Below are 17304 nucleotides of genomic sequence, written 5' to 3'. Positions count from 1 at the left end.
AGATTGCCCAGGGAATCTCCTTCTCTCTAAGCCGAAAGCTTAAGAGCAAATACAAAGTATTACACTATCAAATTTCTAGACTGCCCTCTACTGTGACATTTCTCTCTATTTATTATAATCCTAACCCACCTAGGTGAATTTCCTGTTTTGCCCTTTACTGGGCCTTCTAGACAAAACCTATAAAATTCTTGCTTAAATGATATTTGGGCCCAGCAATACTCATTTCATATCATTACTCCTGCCTTCCAAAAATTCTTGTCCTCAAGACTTGTTTCAAGAAATTGGATCTGAATTGCCCATGCTTCCTCCCCTGTAGCATCTTCAGCCAGTCGCCCTTTCCACCAAGATAACCACCAATCAAATTGTTCCCAGCAAGCAATGATAGAACAGGAAACGAGAAAAATGATGGGAATCCTCCAATCCGAAGCACTCAATTTCAGTTCTGATAGCAAAATTTGTTCAGAGAAAAATTTCATTTCACTTTTAAGCAATTTATCCTTATCAGCTAAAATATATACCAATTCCATTTCTTGTGATGCACAAATATCATGCCAAAATTCATGTGCCTTGTAACCTTGTGGTTCTCTGATTCTTATACATGTGATTAGCTCTAGCAATGCTAGTCCAAAAGCGTATATGTCCACCTTTTCTGTTATTGGTTCTGCATTGAAGTATTCTGGTTCTAGATAACCTAACATTCTATTGACTAACTCTTCCTCATTGTATGCTTCTTGTTCAGTGAGCAAGATGAAGTGCCCAATGTCAGCAACCAAAGGCTCATAAACTTGGATTAAGGGAATGTGTTTAGGCTGCATGTTTATGTGAACTATACACCCCACCTTGCAATCTTCATGAAAGTACCATAATGTTGTTGTTTCCTTTTCACCTGTAAATGAATGTCTAGGGAGCCATTGTACACATACTCAAAAACTAACAGCCTCTGATTCCCATCAGTGCAAAACCCAGCTAACCACACCACATTTATATGTTGTGTAGTGTGTACAATTTAATATTCTTACATCCTTATATAAATCAATAGGAGTATTTGGATAAACTTGTAGAGAGGATATAGCGTATGCATCGAGATTGGAATTAATGTAATAGTAGCTAACATGCAGGACATCCCCATTAGCCTGATTTCCAGGTTCGTACCTCCTTGCAACTTTGGGTTGGCTTGAAACTAACAGACGTTGATACACTGACGCTCCATGATATACAACCCGCATTCCTGGTTTGTCCTTGTTGTGAACGAACTCACCCAATGTCTTGAGCCAAACCATGTCTAAATGTGTCTCATCACAAATGTTCAAGTTCACACATGGCTGACCAGTACAAACTGTATGGTCGTCTTCTCGGTTGATGGTAATTCTGGGACAACATATGAGTGATACAACCAAGGAATTCATCCAATTGTAAGACAAGAAAGTATGAATAACATCGTTATCAACCACTATTATTTGCGGGATATCAATGATTCTTTCTAATTTCAGTATTTTACGTCTAGAAGTGATCTCCGTGTAAACCCCACGAAATTCCTTTTCGCATCTTGCTTTCCAGTCCGTCTTGTTATGCGAGCGTACCCCTTGATCTCGTTGAAGGACTTGAGACGTTTTTGATGAAGGAAACCCATAGAAACGTTGATAAGGGTTTAAGTGGGTAACATACTTTGTATCTTCTGATTCTCGGTCGTGGGCCTAGACACCTTTGCCCCTCTACTACCAGTCCAACCAAACATAGATGGATCTTGAGTTGAATAATGCACTGGACTTAGACCAATGATTGGCAGATTACAGAAATGATGGGATAGAGTACCGATCGACGGAAATAACCCCTCCTCAGCGGCATTGAGGAATTCCTCTATATAATCTGCAATTGAATCGGTTTGCTTCATGGTTGCTGACTGTTCACCAGAGTTTTCGATCTCTAAACTACTGAAACGTTGGAGTAATTCCGTCTGAAATTTCTCCCATGTAATCGATTCGTAGATCTCATTCAAAATCCTGAACCAAATTTGAGCAACACCCTTCATACTCGATTAAAGTAAACAGATTTGTAGGGGAGGAGGTGTACCATTACTTCGGAAGTACAACGTGGCCTGCTGAATCCAACCTTGGGGATCAACACCAGAAAATTCAGGAAGCGTGATTTCCTCCACCGCCCTTGGAGTCGAGAATCCCTCAATTGAAGGTTGGACGACCCTCGGTGCAACTGCAACATCACGTGAAGGAGGAGTAGTACCCATAAAACACATCAGATTGTCAAGCGCAGATTGTAAACTGCTAACCATGCCATACGTAGTATCCCTAGAAGCATCCTCAACCACCGGTTCTAGTAACTTCACGATCGAATCTGGAAAAGTGCTAATATCAGATAAATACTCAGGATCCTGTTGCTTCATCCAAGTCAGCATCGCTTTTAGGAATTTACATTCTTCTTCGCGTTCATGATCCCCAATTGTGTGAATCTCATTCATAGTAGCTTTAATCTTCAAAATCTGTTCCGCATGGTCATCTAAACGTAAATCCAGAGATCGAGTCTCAACTGTTGGCTAAACCATCCTCCTCATATGGTAGAATGTGGCAGGTCAAGGGTAGGTCGGACCAATGATGAAGAACAGAAATTAGGGTTTGATGAAATAGGATCAAACAGAGAAAGATTGAAAAGAAGAAGATGATGAAATTGACTAATTGATCACACGATTAACTCAATCTAAAAGATTGCCTAGGGAATTTCCCTCTCTCTAAGCCGAAAGCTTAAGAGAAAATACAAAGTATTACACTATCAAATTTCTAGACTGCCCTCTACTGTGACCTTTCTCTCTATTTATTATAATCCTAACCCACCTAGGTGAATTTCCTGTTTTGCCCTTTACTAGGCCTTCTAGACAAAACCTATAAAATTCTTGCTTAAATGATATTTGGGCCCAGCAATACTCATTTCGTATCACCATCTAACCCTAAAAGACCAAGAAAGGGGAAAGCATTGATTAGAAAAGAAAATGCGACCCCTCAACAATGGATACCAGAAGAAGAGGAAAAATTAACGAATCGTGGGTCGACATCTCAGAGGATCCTATAAACGGGAATGCGCAAAAAAAGGAGCAGTTTGGTGATGCATTAAGGAGCAAATTCACATCGTTATGGGTCGTTGCGAGTATCGGAGAAACGAATAATGTACTAGAAAGTTTCGTGAAATGAACAAAATGATCACAAAATTTAACGAGACACTTATCAACTTAATATGTCAAAGGAAAAAGCGGTGAAGATGATAAAATGAATTTTGAAACGGCGCTTAAAATTTATAGAAAAGTTAATAAGAGGCAAGTCAAGTATATTGATATTTGGAAATTTTTATCTGCTTTCCCAAGGTCGCAAAAAGAGTATGATAGCGAACAAGGCGGTTTGAAGAGAACCAAAGTTTTCGAGACGAGTTACATCACTTTATCGGATGTTCATTTCATATTTGATTTGAACAAAGAGGAGAATGAGCTCGAACTCGAAGACATAGTCTTCCCAATTGATCGAGATAAGACGAAAAGAGAGGGTCTTCGTCGAATACGTTGGGAACCGAAACAAAAAATGACATACGCAGAGGTCGCTAGTAGTTCCGAAGTCTATAATTTGAATTTCGAAAAGGAGAAATTGGAGGACAAAAAGAAATCTTAAGATGAGAAGCAAAGAGCACGAAAAGAAAAACAAAAAAATCATGATGTAGAATTTTTAACGTTCAATAACGATCATCTCAGCGGAAACGAGCGTGAGATGGTTTTGAAGGCTCGAGATGAAATCATGAAAAATATTAGAATTAGACTTATTTTTTAGTGTTTATTTAATTATTGTTTTTAGCTATGTAATCTTTATAATTAAATTAATGGAATATTTCTCTTTTATTATTATAAATATGTATTTTAAATGTTTTTATAATTATTAAATTAATTTTAATTTAAAATGTGGTGAATGTGGTACAATTTCCTATGAACTTTTTGGGATGAAGGCAGACGACGTGAAAATAATGTGATGTCACGTGACATGTCAAAAATATGATATACTATCGTACAATATCCCCGGTCTTAAATTGTAGATGTAGAAAAAAAATCACCTAATTTACTAATTAGATACTTACTTCTTTTGCCAAACAAGAATTATAATTACATAGTGAGTATTTATTACTTTTAAGTAAGAATTACTTTTTGTGGTTATAATTATTTTAATTAAGTTTAATATTTCAAAGAACGTTGAATTTTAACGTCGCAAACTTTAATAATATCAAATGAAATATTTAATTTCGAATAACCAAGCATTTAAAGATTTGCGATAAATTAATAATTAATAAACGAGTCTGAAAATAAGTTTGAGTATTGATTGGGTTCATTTAACTTGACTTTGAGTCTAGTTTTTAATGAGTTAGTCTCGAATATTTCACGAGTAACTTGACTCATTTATACACTTAGAGTTGAGATTAGTCGCGGTTTAAAAAAATGAAATATTTACCGATCATACTATATTATATAATATTAAGGATGTTTCTTTGCATTTTAACTTTGTAAAAAAAAGATTTAAAAAAATGAATGAAAAATAGAATCTAAAGTATTTTTAAAAAAAAAAGTAATATTAATCTCATGGTTAACACTTAACGCCAGCATTTGCCATTTAATTTTATTTTAAAAAAATTATGTAATATTTATGAAAGAGACTTTAAATTGTTTTCTAATTCGTGAACCATGGAAGACACACGGAACTCAAATTACATAAACAAATATGATAATCATAAAAAAAAAAAGAATAAATAAATAAATGAATAGATGTTTGTAGTTTTAAACTATTGGGTGTGGGCAACATGTTATCACATCTAAAGTGTTCATCTCATCATTCTAGTCATATTTTGGTATTATAACATTCAATGTGGAAATGGACAACATCAAATAACATGTGATAACACCTATCATTTTTTTTTAATGTTTTTAATTTCTATTTTTCTATTTTGTTATATTTTTATTATTTATGTCATTAATTTTTAAAAAACATATAAATTAAATAAAACATAATTAAAATTAATACTTGATTAAAACGACATTACAACGAAAAAAAATTGACTGAAAAAAAATTACTACGAAAAAAACCACTAAGCTTCGTCTAAATATTTCCGCTCGATCTTCGCCTTCATTTTTCGGAGCACCTCAAACCGTCTCGGTGGCATATTCTCCTCGCTAGTTTGAAGAATTGTCAAATCTTTCGCAATGCGATCTTCCTCGACTTCACGACGAAAGAACTCCAAATTCTCCCGTTGCAACTCATATCTTTTACGCATGATTTCATTGTGGTTGTCAAATTTTTGTTTCATTTCGGCTTGCTCTCGACGTCTACTTTCGCCTTCCTCTGTGTGTCGTTGAGCATGCCTCTCTTTGTCACAGTCTATCGGTCGTCGAGACGAGGAGATCTCTTCAAGGTCGTTCAAGTCGTCCGGTATCTCATCCGTGTCCGCATTGAGGTCAGTGTTCGTGCATGCGTACGAAACGTCGACCGAACCTGAGCCGCGAGACATCTTCGATTGTTGTTCCGTAAATGTGTCCGTTTTATTCCACTTTGGGTCTTCCTTGACAATCTCCCAAATCTTTTCGTGCTCGAAAACGTGGTCAGTCTCGACATGATATTGGTCCCTCGCCGCTCTATAAACGTCAAAATCGATCGCATCTCTTTGCTTGTACAAGGAAAATTTGTTGTAGATGGAATTGAACTTAGTGCACTTCTTGCTTATTTAAGTCCATTTGCTACTCAACATGTCGTGATTGTGATACTTTTCATCCTTCGTCAAAATGGTCATAAATTTCCCGATCAAGGCTTCCCAAAAAGCAACTTTTCTCATATCGTTTCCTTGCGTTGGATTTTTTGACGTCCCGCACCAAGCCACCACCAACGTGTATTCCTCCTCCGCAATCCACCATGTTGGAGGTTCGTCTTCCAATTGCTCCACCGTAATCGCTTTCCCTTTCCTTCGTGCTCTCCCTTTCTAGGCCGTTTTTTTTTGCTCTCCCCTGCATGCGTCTTGGGTACCGTTTCTTGGATGGGTGGTGGTTGTGTGGTATTTTGTTGCGTTGTAGCGAATGGGTTGAAAAGGTTTTGTGGAAGGGTTATAGAGAATTGTAGTGGGGGTGAGGAGGGATTGAAAAAGTTGTCTTGAGTGTTGAGGATGTCCGCGTACAATTCGTATTAAGCAAAACCGAGAGGTGGGAGTGTATTTGTGTCTGGAGGAGGAGTGTTGGGGTTTTGATACATATGATTTTTTGTGTAAAAAATGAATTAAGGGTATATAAAAATTTAAAGTGAGAAAAGGTGAGTTATGATTGAAGTGAAAATGTGTGTGTGTGTGTGTGTTTATATATATATATATATATATATATATATATATATATATATATATATATATATGTGTGTGTTTATATATATATATATATATATATATATATATATATATGTGTGTGTGTGTGTGTGTGTTTATATATATATATATATATATATATATATATATATATATATATATAATGATCAAATGAGAACACCAAAAAGGTTGAGAACACGAGAACAGTTCTGAATCGACCAATTTATAATGTTAAGTTACTAATTTAATATTTAAATTAAATTGCAACTCCTAAAATTTATGGATAATGATTTTTGTTACTTCAAACTTTCATTTAATTTAAATATTTTCTATATTTTAAAATATACCAAAAAGATACTTAAGTAATTTTATCATTAAAATCAGCCACCATCATCTATCACGTCTTTATACCTACGCTCGTGTCCTTTTGAAGAGAACTCTAATTCATACGTCTTCTTCACCGATCAAGCAACCCTGCATTAGTCAAAAATTAGTGATTAAATGTATATTCATTTGTGAATAAGAGTATTTATTGTGATTACATGTATTCATTTGTGAAAAAAGGGAAACTACAATAAAGTCCCTACATATTGGCCTCATAATCGATTTAGTCCCTATATAATTTTTTTATGCAATTAAGTCCCAAATACCTGTAATCATATTCAATTTAACCCTTTGACCCGGTCAACAGGTCATCTAACTTTCAAAAATTACATTTTTGGTCCAGATTTCAAAATTTATTACAAATTTGGTCCAAAATTTACATTTTTTGCCCAAATTTTAAATTTTATTACAAATTTGGTCAAAACTTTACCCTTTTTGCCAAAATTTTAGAATTTTATTATGAATTCATTCTAACTTTAGTTTTCTTTACAACTTTTTTTCTCAAAGAATTGTTTCTAATATGTTTTTTCTTTATAAAATCATATTTATACAAAAAAAAACGTATTTTCACTTAAAAATCTTATATTTTCTATATAAAAACTTTTTTTAAAAAGTTTTTGTATATAAAATATCTAGTTATAAAAATAAATATTAATTAAGTATATAAATATATACAAATCGGTTTTTATAAAAAAAATGTATAAAATAACGTATTTTATAAAAAAAAATGTATACAAACACCTATTTTATCTATCTATATATATATATATATATATATATATATATATATATATATATATATATATATATATATATATATATTATAAAATAATGTTTTTTATATTTTTTTATAAAAACATGTTTGAATAATTTTTTATATAATACATGTTTGTATACATTTTATATAAAAAAATTACTCAAACATGTTTTTGTAAATAAAAATATAAACAAACACGATTTTATAAAAAAAAATATAGATACACACTTATTTGTGCACACACACACACACACACACACACACACACATATATATATATATATATATATATATATATATATATATATATATATAAAGGTGAGAGGCATTTGTATATATTTTTTTGTAAAATTCGTTTTTGTATACATTTTATTTATAAAAACGGATTTTTATAAATTTATATACTTAATAAATATATATTTTTATAACTAGATATTTCATATACAAAAGCATTTTAAACAATTTTTTATATAGAAATTATAAGATTTTTATGTGAAAATACGTTTTTTTTGTATAAACATGATTTTATAAAGAAAAAACATATTTGAAACAATTTTTTGAGAAAAAAAGTTGTAAAAAAAATTAAAGTGAGGATGAATTTATAATAAAATTGTAAAATTTTGGCAAAAAGGGTAAATTTTGGATCAAATTTGTAACAAAATTTAAAATCTGGGACAAAAGTGTAAATTTTGGACCAAATTTGTAATAAAATTTTAAATTTGGGCCAAAAATGTAATTTTTGAAAGTTGGATGACCTGTTGACCGGGTCAAAGGATTAAATTAAATACGATTACCGGTATTTCGGACTTAATTGAATAATATATATATATATATATATATATATATATATATATATATATAGAGAGAGAGAGAGAGAGAGAGAGAGAGAGAGACTAAATCGATTATGAGGCCAATATGTAGGAATTTTATTGTAGTTTTCCTGTGAAAAAATGATAAAATTCTAGACAACTTTTATTTTAAATTGATGAAAAAAATATTGGATTCATGTTTGATATGTACTATTTGTGAATAAAAGTATATATTCATTTGTGAATGTGAATAAAAGTTTAATCATTTGGGATGAAAAACGAATATGTTTGTTGTTATATTAGTTTTTGAACAAAAAATTTGTTTGTAAATACAAGTATATTTGTTTGTGATTGAAGTTGTATTCACTTCTTTTTGAAAAGAAAAAAAAACATAGGTTATTAATTTTGGGAAAAAGTGACAAAAAAATATTTTTTTTGTTCTATTAACTAAAAAAAATTCTTAATTTTTTAAGTAACTAAAATCATTATCCCTAGATTTTAAGAGTTGCAATTTAATTTAAATATTAAATTAGTAACTTAACCTTATAAATTGGTCGGTCCAGAACTATTCTAACGTTCTCAACCTTTTAGTTGTTCTCATTTGATATATATATTATGAGTTGAGAAAGATGAAGAAAAAATGAAAAAGAAAAACTAATATAGCAGTGAGTTCAGTGAATTGGAAGGGAATGACTCCCTTATCCTTAACGTGAAGAAACAAGTGAATTGCATCGCTTTATTTTATTTATTTATTTATTTTTTTTGCAATGGTCATAAAATGGACCGTTATTGAACGATCAAAGTGGTAAAAAAACTATAATTTTTTTTTTCAATTTTTACTATATATATATATATATATATATATATATATATATATATATATATATATATATATATATATATATATATATATATATATATATATATATGTTGAGTAAAAATTGAAAAAAATATATAGTTTTTTTACCACTTTGATCGTTCCATAACGGTCCATTTTATAACCATTGCAAAAAAAAAAAAAAAAAAAAAAAAGCGATGCAATTCACTCGTTTCTTCACGTTAAGGATAAGGGAGTCATTCCCTCTCAATTCACTGAACCCACTGCTACATCAGGTTTTCTTTTTTATTTTTTTTTTCATCTTTTCCAACTCACAACACACGAAAACTCTATCTTTTTCAACCCATTCAATTAAAAAAAATACAAAACAATTAAGGTAAAATCTTAATTAGCAATAGAGTTACCGCCGGTACTACTCCTTCTTCAACTGGTTATTTAATTGGTTTCACTAACCCACTCCATCTTCTCTTTCTACTTTCTTTTTCTCATTTTCTTTTGTACCATGTGTTTTAAAATTTGTACCTTAGTTGGTTTGTTTTGTTTTTTTTAATTGAGTGGTTTGAATGTGTTGAGAAAGATAGGATTTTCGTGTGTTGTGGGTTGGAAAAGATGAAGAAAAATGAAAGACAAAAATTAATATGACAGTAGGTTCAGTGGGTTGGGAGGAAATGACTCCCTCCTCCCTTACCACGAAAAAGCCGGTTACCGTAACGCCAAATAACGACTAGGGGGGTGTGTTTTGCGCGTTATACCGGTGTTATGGGACGTCCACATCGGATTAACGGTCATTCACGTTGCCTGCAGGACCGGCTCGTTGATTTAAGGGTTTATGCTAAGAAGAATAATAGGACCCTAAATACATATTTTAATATATAAGGAAAACAAACTTAAATCGTTACGGAAAACTTAAAAGTAAATAAATTAATTAAAAATGAACATATGGAATTTTATAAAAAGTTCAAAGGCTTATTATGTAACTTCTAAAAACTGATTTGTTGAACATATCGGAAGGATGACTCCGTGCATTCTTACCTATTGTATTTGCATATTGCTATAAACCCTGTAACGTGAATGTACCTTCATTTTCTAATATATTTTTTGCATATCATTTATTTTAACAATACTTAATCGAAAAAATAAAAAATAAACCGGACAATAAGCATCTATAGGCAGGGATTTTTCAAAAGAATGAAAATTGAAATGCAATGAGAAAAAAACGTATTAAACTACTAATCCTTGTTCAAGACTTTGGGGACTTTAATGTAAGGCTCCTCATAACTGGGACAATAGCTATAATAGCATCCATGTTACAAAAAGATCACAATGTCGTTAGATTGATTAGTACGACTGTTCATTATTTGGATAAAATCGAATTGTCCAATTTGACAATTTGGATCAGACTATTTGGTTCAAATATTCGGATTTTTGGATTGGTTTTTAGCAAAACCGAATTATTATTTTGGATTTCGGATTGGTTTTGGTTTATAAAATAAAAACCGAATAGTCCAAAAAAACCGAATTGCAATTTATAATTATTTTGTTCTTTTTAATATATATCTTTAATAATTTATAAATTTACTAAATTATTCTTTTAGTATATTAAAATTTTTCATCTATTATAATACGTTAATATGTACTTCTTATCAAAAAAAAATTGTCTATAAAGTAGTAAATTATAATATATTTTTCTTGATAGTTATTTATAAGTTTTAATTCACAACTAATTAAACAATATTTTTTAGTTTATATTATAAAGTAAGTTAATACTAAAGTTATATATTTGTTGAAATATCTTAATTCTTGAAAACGGAATTGTAAAAAACCGATCCAACTGAATTATAATTTGGTTGGATCGGATCGGATTTGAATTTAGTTTGGACTATTTGGATCTACGTTTTGAAAACCGAAATTAATTTGGATTCACTTGATCAGATCGGATTAAACCGATCAATCCAAATGAACACCCCTATAATTAGTATGAACAATAAACCATTTAATTATGAACATTAAACCATTGCGCATTTTACAAACAGAAAATAAATAAATTCCCATTTTCACATGTTTCAGGACTATCCTCAATAAACCTTCCTACTTCGGTATCTATAAAATAAATCACAATTGATGCAATGCAAGGCTCCAGTGTTATTAAAACAAGCAACAAGTATATTTTTTTTTAAATGACCAAGCAAACTTGCATCTAAAGAGTCTAAGCACTTGCATGAATAGCTGGTTCAATACTTTGAAAATCCACATCTTGAAGTTGCCCAAACTTGTTCTAAATTATCCAAGCGTGTGTGAAGTTTGTAAAATCTTCAGACATACACATACTCAATTATGGTATGCATCTAAATTTTGGAATATGAGAGCTAGAGCATCCAAAACCTCAAGAATGTGAAATTTGACCAATTTGTCAGTCAAATTGGAATTCAAAGTTTTCAACAAGAATCTATCTTATACGAAACCAAGTTAAATCAACAGTAGTGGGTGAAATTCGCAACCTACGAAAGAAATACATTGTTGTTTCAGCAAATTAAAACTCTGATTTTAGGAAAACCAATCAAACAGGTTAAGAAACTACCTATTATGTTGGGTTGTGAAGAACACAATGTGAAAATGACAAAGAGATAAGACAATTGAGTGATTTGAAGCCTTCATCCAAATCCAAATGTTGTTTAAGGAGTGTATGCCAAGGGTCTTTATTGGGCGATTTTTGACAATTGGTCCGTTTTTGTCTTTTACCTTATGATAGTTTTAATATTCACTTGTTTTTTTTCGTTTACTATTAGAAGAAAACACAAATTTATCTTAATTACAAATTTAGCAGACAATTATATTCTTAAAATAAATAACTCAAATGACTTTTGAAATCGTAGGTGGCACTTAATAATCTGCAATATAGCCATAATAGGCACTATTTCACTTACAGACTGTGATTTGGCCGAGTCCCATGAGCCCATAGACTTGAAGCTTTTTGAAAAAAAAATTATTCTTATTTTTTAACAAATGAAATTGTATAACCAGTTTAACAAATAATCTTATACACTTGTATAAAATATGCATATACACTTGTAAAATATCATTTGAGGAAGGAAAATCATAGACCTGATTGACCATTCTGCTTGTTGCCAATCAGCTTTATGAATGGTAAATGTTGAGAAACCTTTAAGGGTCTTAATTTCTTTGGTATTTATATGCAACAAAATATATAAAACGTTTGCATATAAAGACTACTAATTTTGGCATTGTGAGAAAGGCTTTTTTTTGGAATGAGAAAAATAAATCGCTTCTTGATATTGAATTTTACTCTTGGCTTTTCAATTCACACAAACAACATTCCGCAAATGACAAAAATACATATTCACTATATGAATAATCAAAGTTACAAAATAATGGAAAAACATTGAATAAAAAGTCAATCCCAAGTATAACTATGAAAAAACCCACTCAAGAGTTTTGTTAAAACACCTTACTTACAATGTAAGTGTTTACAAAGAAACCATTTATATTTTCAAAAAAAAAAAAGTTGAACTTGAAAAAGGGTTAGACAAAAAAATTTGGAAACCTGGTTCAAGCATTCTATCGAGCAGTTGGAATGCAACATGAAAGTTTTTAAAAAAATCTCCCCAACTACCTTAACAGTGTCTCCTAATTTAATGGCTGAAATTCAACATTTGTTGCTGGTGATTTGTGTGTTAGATCATACACATCACTTGAAATTTGTCAAGTTACAAATTAAAAGGTGGAATAGCAACATTTGATTTAAAAGGTTGAAGTAAACCTTAATATATATTTGCGAACTCAATTTCAGGAAAAAAAACAATAAATATTTCATCGTAAAAATTAAATATACATGTAAAATAGAATCGAAGAATCAATGTAAATGTGATGTTGTAGAAGCAGTTGATTACCTGCATGAAAGTAATGAAAGGGAAATAATAGAGAAACTTTTACTTAGAAATCAATAGCAATCCATTAAAATGGAAACACGATTCAGGGATCAACTGAAAACATAAGTAATAAAAGAGCCTTAAAAATATTTATTATTAGAGGAAAATCATCAGAAAATTATCAAAGTGTTGGGTCAGTGCTTCCAAAAGACCTCGCCATGTGACTTCTTCTCCTTCTTACGGCACAACTGCAAAAAACCTATCAAAACAAACTGATAGAACACAGACCCAAAAGATGGTGATTTATGTAAAAAAAAACAACTCAAATGCAAATATACATGCTTCTTTCTTCGATTTACTGCTTGCACCACAGAAGTCTCCATGTTGTTTCTTCTCGTTCTTGTGGTTCATCCTGATACACCCAATACACAACTGTAATACAGAAGGTGTCTGCTTTCCTAATAAACTATGACCGGCGAGAAGCACGTCGATGACCTTCTTTTTCTGCTTTCGGAAAAAACGAAGAAACATGAAGAGAATGCAAAAATGGATAAAATACCTTTGAGTTTTTGTCGAGATAGAAACTTGGACCGTTCCCCATCTTCATTCTCCTCTTCCACCCATCTATCTCACCCTCAGCCTCTCAATTTCGTTCCTTACAAATTGCACATAAAAAAGCTCACAAACCGATTACATACGATAAGAAGCCCCGAAACGGAGAATGTTGACTAATAGCAGCTACTTCGGTGAGTAGATTAGGTTTCCTACGGAAAGAATCGGAAGCAATGGTGGAAGATTTTAGGGAGGGGGACAAAACCCTCTGGCTGACTCATGTAAACATCCCCAGCCAACTTTCCATTAAGGAAAGCGGTTTTGACATCCATTTGCCATATTTCATAATCATGAAATGCAGCAATGGATAACATAACTCTAATAGACTTAATTTTCGCTACTGGTGAGAAGGTTTCATCATAGTCAACTCCATGAGTTTGAGTGAAGCCCTTCGCAACCAGTCACGCCTTATAAGTGTGCACCTTCCCATCCATGTCAGCCTTCTTCTTGAAAATCTATTTGCACCCGACTGTCTTACGACCCGGTACATTGTCAACCAAGTTCCAAACTTAATTGTCATACATGGACTGTATCTCGCTGTCCATAGCCTCTTTCCATTTAGCAGACTCAAGGCCTGCTAGGGCTTCCCTATAGCTATTAGGTTCATCCAAATTTACCAGTGTACTATCACTAATAAATGTATCACCTTCCGCAGTAATATGTAAACCATAGTAATGCTCAGGTGGATTCCTAACAGTGGAACGCCTCAGAGGTACAAACTCGTCAGTTGGTTCAACAGGAGTTTCCTCCTCAGGTTGATTGCTAGGGCTTGAGGTTCCTTCACCACTTGACTCTTGAAGCTCTTCAAGGTCAATTTGCCTCCCACTGTTTCCTTGGGTTATAAATTATCTCTCGCGAAAGACCCCTCTCCTTTCCACAAAGTCCACATTATCATTAGGTGTGTAGAAGAGGTAACCAAAGGATTTTTGTGGGTAGCCAATGAAAATACACCGCTCACTTCGAGGTTCGAGCTTATCGTGAGTCTCACGCCTCACAAAATCCTCGCAACCCCAAATCTTGATGTGGTCTAAATTGGGAACTTTCTCAGTCCACATCTCGTGAGGTGTTTTTGGCAACCTTCTTGGTAGGTACTGGATTAAGGATATGGGCGGCAGTCTCTAAGGCGTGCCCCCAAAATGAGATTGGTAACGAAGCTCGACTCATCATGGAACGAACCATGTCCAACAAGGTTCGATTGCGCCTCTCAGCCACGCCATTCAACTGTGGTGTCCTATGAGGTGTCAATTGTGAGACAATCCCACATTCCTTAAGATAGTCAAGGAACTTAGTACTAAGATACTCTCCACCTCGATCGGATTGAAGCATCTTAATGTTCTTGCCCAGCTGATTCTCTACTTCATGTTTAAAATCCTTGAACATTTCAAATGTTTCTGACTTATGCTTGATTAAGTAGACATAACCATATCTACTGTAATCATCGGTAAATGTCGCATAGAAGCGGTTAGCATCCCTTATGGCAGTTATGAAGGGTCCACACACATCTGTGTGTATGAGGTCCAACAAACCTTCACCCCTAGCACAAGTACCAGTGAAGGGTGAGTTTGTTATTTTTCCAAGCAAACAAGACTCGCAACTTGATGGGTTTTGAGCATTCTAACACTTCCTAAGTGTACATGCAACCCTAATAACCTTGGATCTATGTTTGTCTAATTATCATGCAAAGTTGAATTCCAAGGTTATATTCCTATCTAGCATACATGGGGAACAATTTCTAACTTGAATGAAAGATAGAATAACTTACCTTGTTGTTGCTTATGTTCCTTGAAACATTGTGAGCCTAGCACCCCAAGTGTGATGCCTCAAATGCTTCACACAACACCAAATGCTCTTGGAAAGACTTTTGAGAGAATACACACTTCTTGAAATCGGCCTAGCCCTCTTGTTTCTAATGTGTAGCCGATTTTGGTGGAGAATGGGATCCTTATATAGTGTTGACACGTCTAGGGTTACACCATGTAAACCCTAATGTGTCATGACTCTTTATTTCCATGACCCATGGGTTTTAACTCCCATGGAGCATCCATGGAGCATCCTATGGGTAGAACCCAACTTGATAATCCATGGAGCCTCTTAGCCCACTATACAAGATATGAATGATTTACATAATCAACCCATATATTTAATTAGTTATCTTTTGATCACTTAATCAATTCCAAATTAATTCTTTGATCAAACTAATCAAATAATATTATTAATATATTAGAACTTATAATATATTAATAATCTCCAAGTGTTATTCCTCTCATTTAGTCTATCCAATTGCATGGTGCCATGCAACCCAAATGGACCATGCCGGGTCGGGTCAAGTACTAACCAGAAATAGTTATGGACTTAGACACCTTATCCAACAGTCTCCCACTTGGATAAGTCTAATAACTATAACTCCAGTACTTCAGGAACCGACCGACAATCGTAGCTCTTTCAAGGTCTCTCGGAACTGAGAAGATGTTGATACGCCATTTAAGATAAGTGATCATATAATCCTCTGTTCTAGATATCAGCCGGACAAATACATGGAACAATGTCTTACTTATTGTCCAGCAGTTTGTTTCCCGATTTCCGATTTGTTTGACAAAGAACTTAATTGAACACATCAACTTAGTTCTGACCGGGCCCGGTACATAGGTCAAAACAAAATCATCGAGGGGCCCAGATATCAGCTTCTAATCCAAGAAGGAACAGATAAACTTCGAATCATATGTTTGTTCTACCACTCATTGAATTATACACAAAAGCACGTTTTATAACATCGAGTTACCAATGCGTTTTCGTACAATCAATGCATAACCAACTTTTAAGTAACAAATCATATCTCTAGGTTTAAAGACTTATATGATATTACCGTCTCACGATCACTCGAGATAGAATTCCATGAAGTGATTCCAGTGAGCGTGGGTTGAGTCCAATGCTCAGAACTTATGAGCACTCATGATTGTTGTAGCCTTGTCCAACACCTTAGACCTCTGCAACCAATCATGACAGTCTTGATTCATACCTACTTCCGACATATGACCGACTGTGGAGGTTTGAATAATAAGTTATACCAAACAAAATTATTCTGGAAGTCAAAACATGCAAAAGAAATATAGTAAACGATCGACAAGTGATAACAACACTTTACTCATAAATAAAGCACCTTTTATTCATCATCTAATGTCAATTACACTTTACAAATTTCGAGGTTATCTAACTACTAAATCTAATATCATCCTTCAGCCCTATGCTCCGAGCATGCTAAAGATGCTTAACCCGAGTCAGTCCCTTCGTGAGGGGATCTGCTGGGTTCTCATCCGATGATACCCTCTTTGCCACGAGGAGTCCTTCTTCTATCCAATGTCTGATAAAATGGTATTTTCTGTCGATGTGTCTGGATCTCCCGTGATCCCTTGGTTCCTTGGCTAAGGCAACAACACTTTCACTATCACAGAAAATTTCCATTGGCTCTTTTATAGCTGGTACAACTCCAAGGTCTCCAATGAAGTTCTTCAGCCATATCGCCTCCTTTGCCGCCTCGCTAGCTGCAATATACTCTGATTCACAAGTTGAATCAGCCACTGTCTCTTGCTTGGAACTCTTCCAAGAAATTGCTCCTCCATTTAGGGTAAAGACCCAGCCCGACTG

This window comes from Lactuca serriola, chromosome 2, assembly GCF_051521515.1.
Source record: "Lactuca serriola cultivar US96UC23 chromosome 2, Lser_US96UC23_V15, whole genome shotgun sequence".
NCBI classification, from domain to species: domain Eukaryota; kingdom Viridiplantae; phylum Streptophyta; class Magnoliopsida; order Asterales; family Asteraceae; genus Lactuca; species Lactuca serriola.
This window is presented reverse-complemented; position numbering follows the sequence as displayed.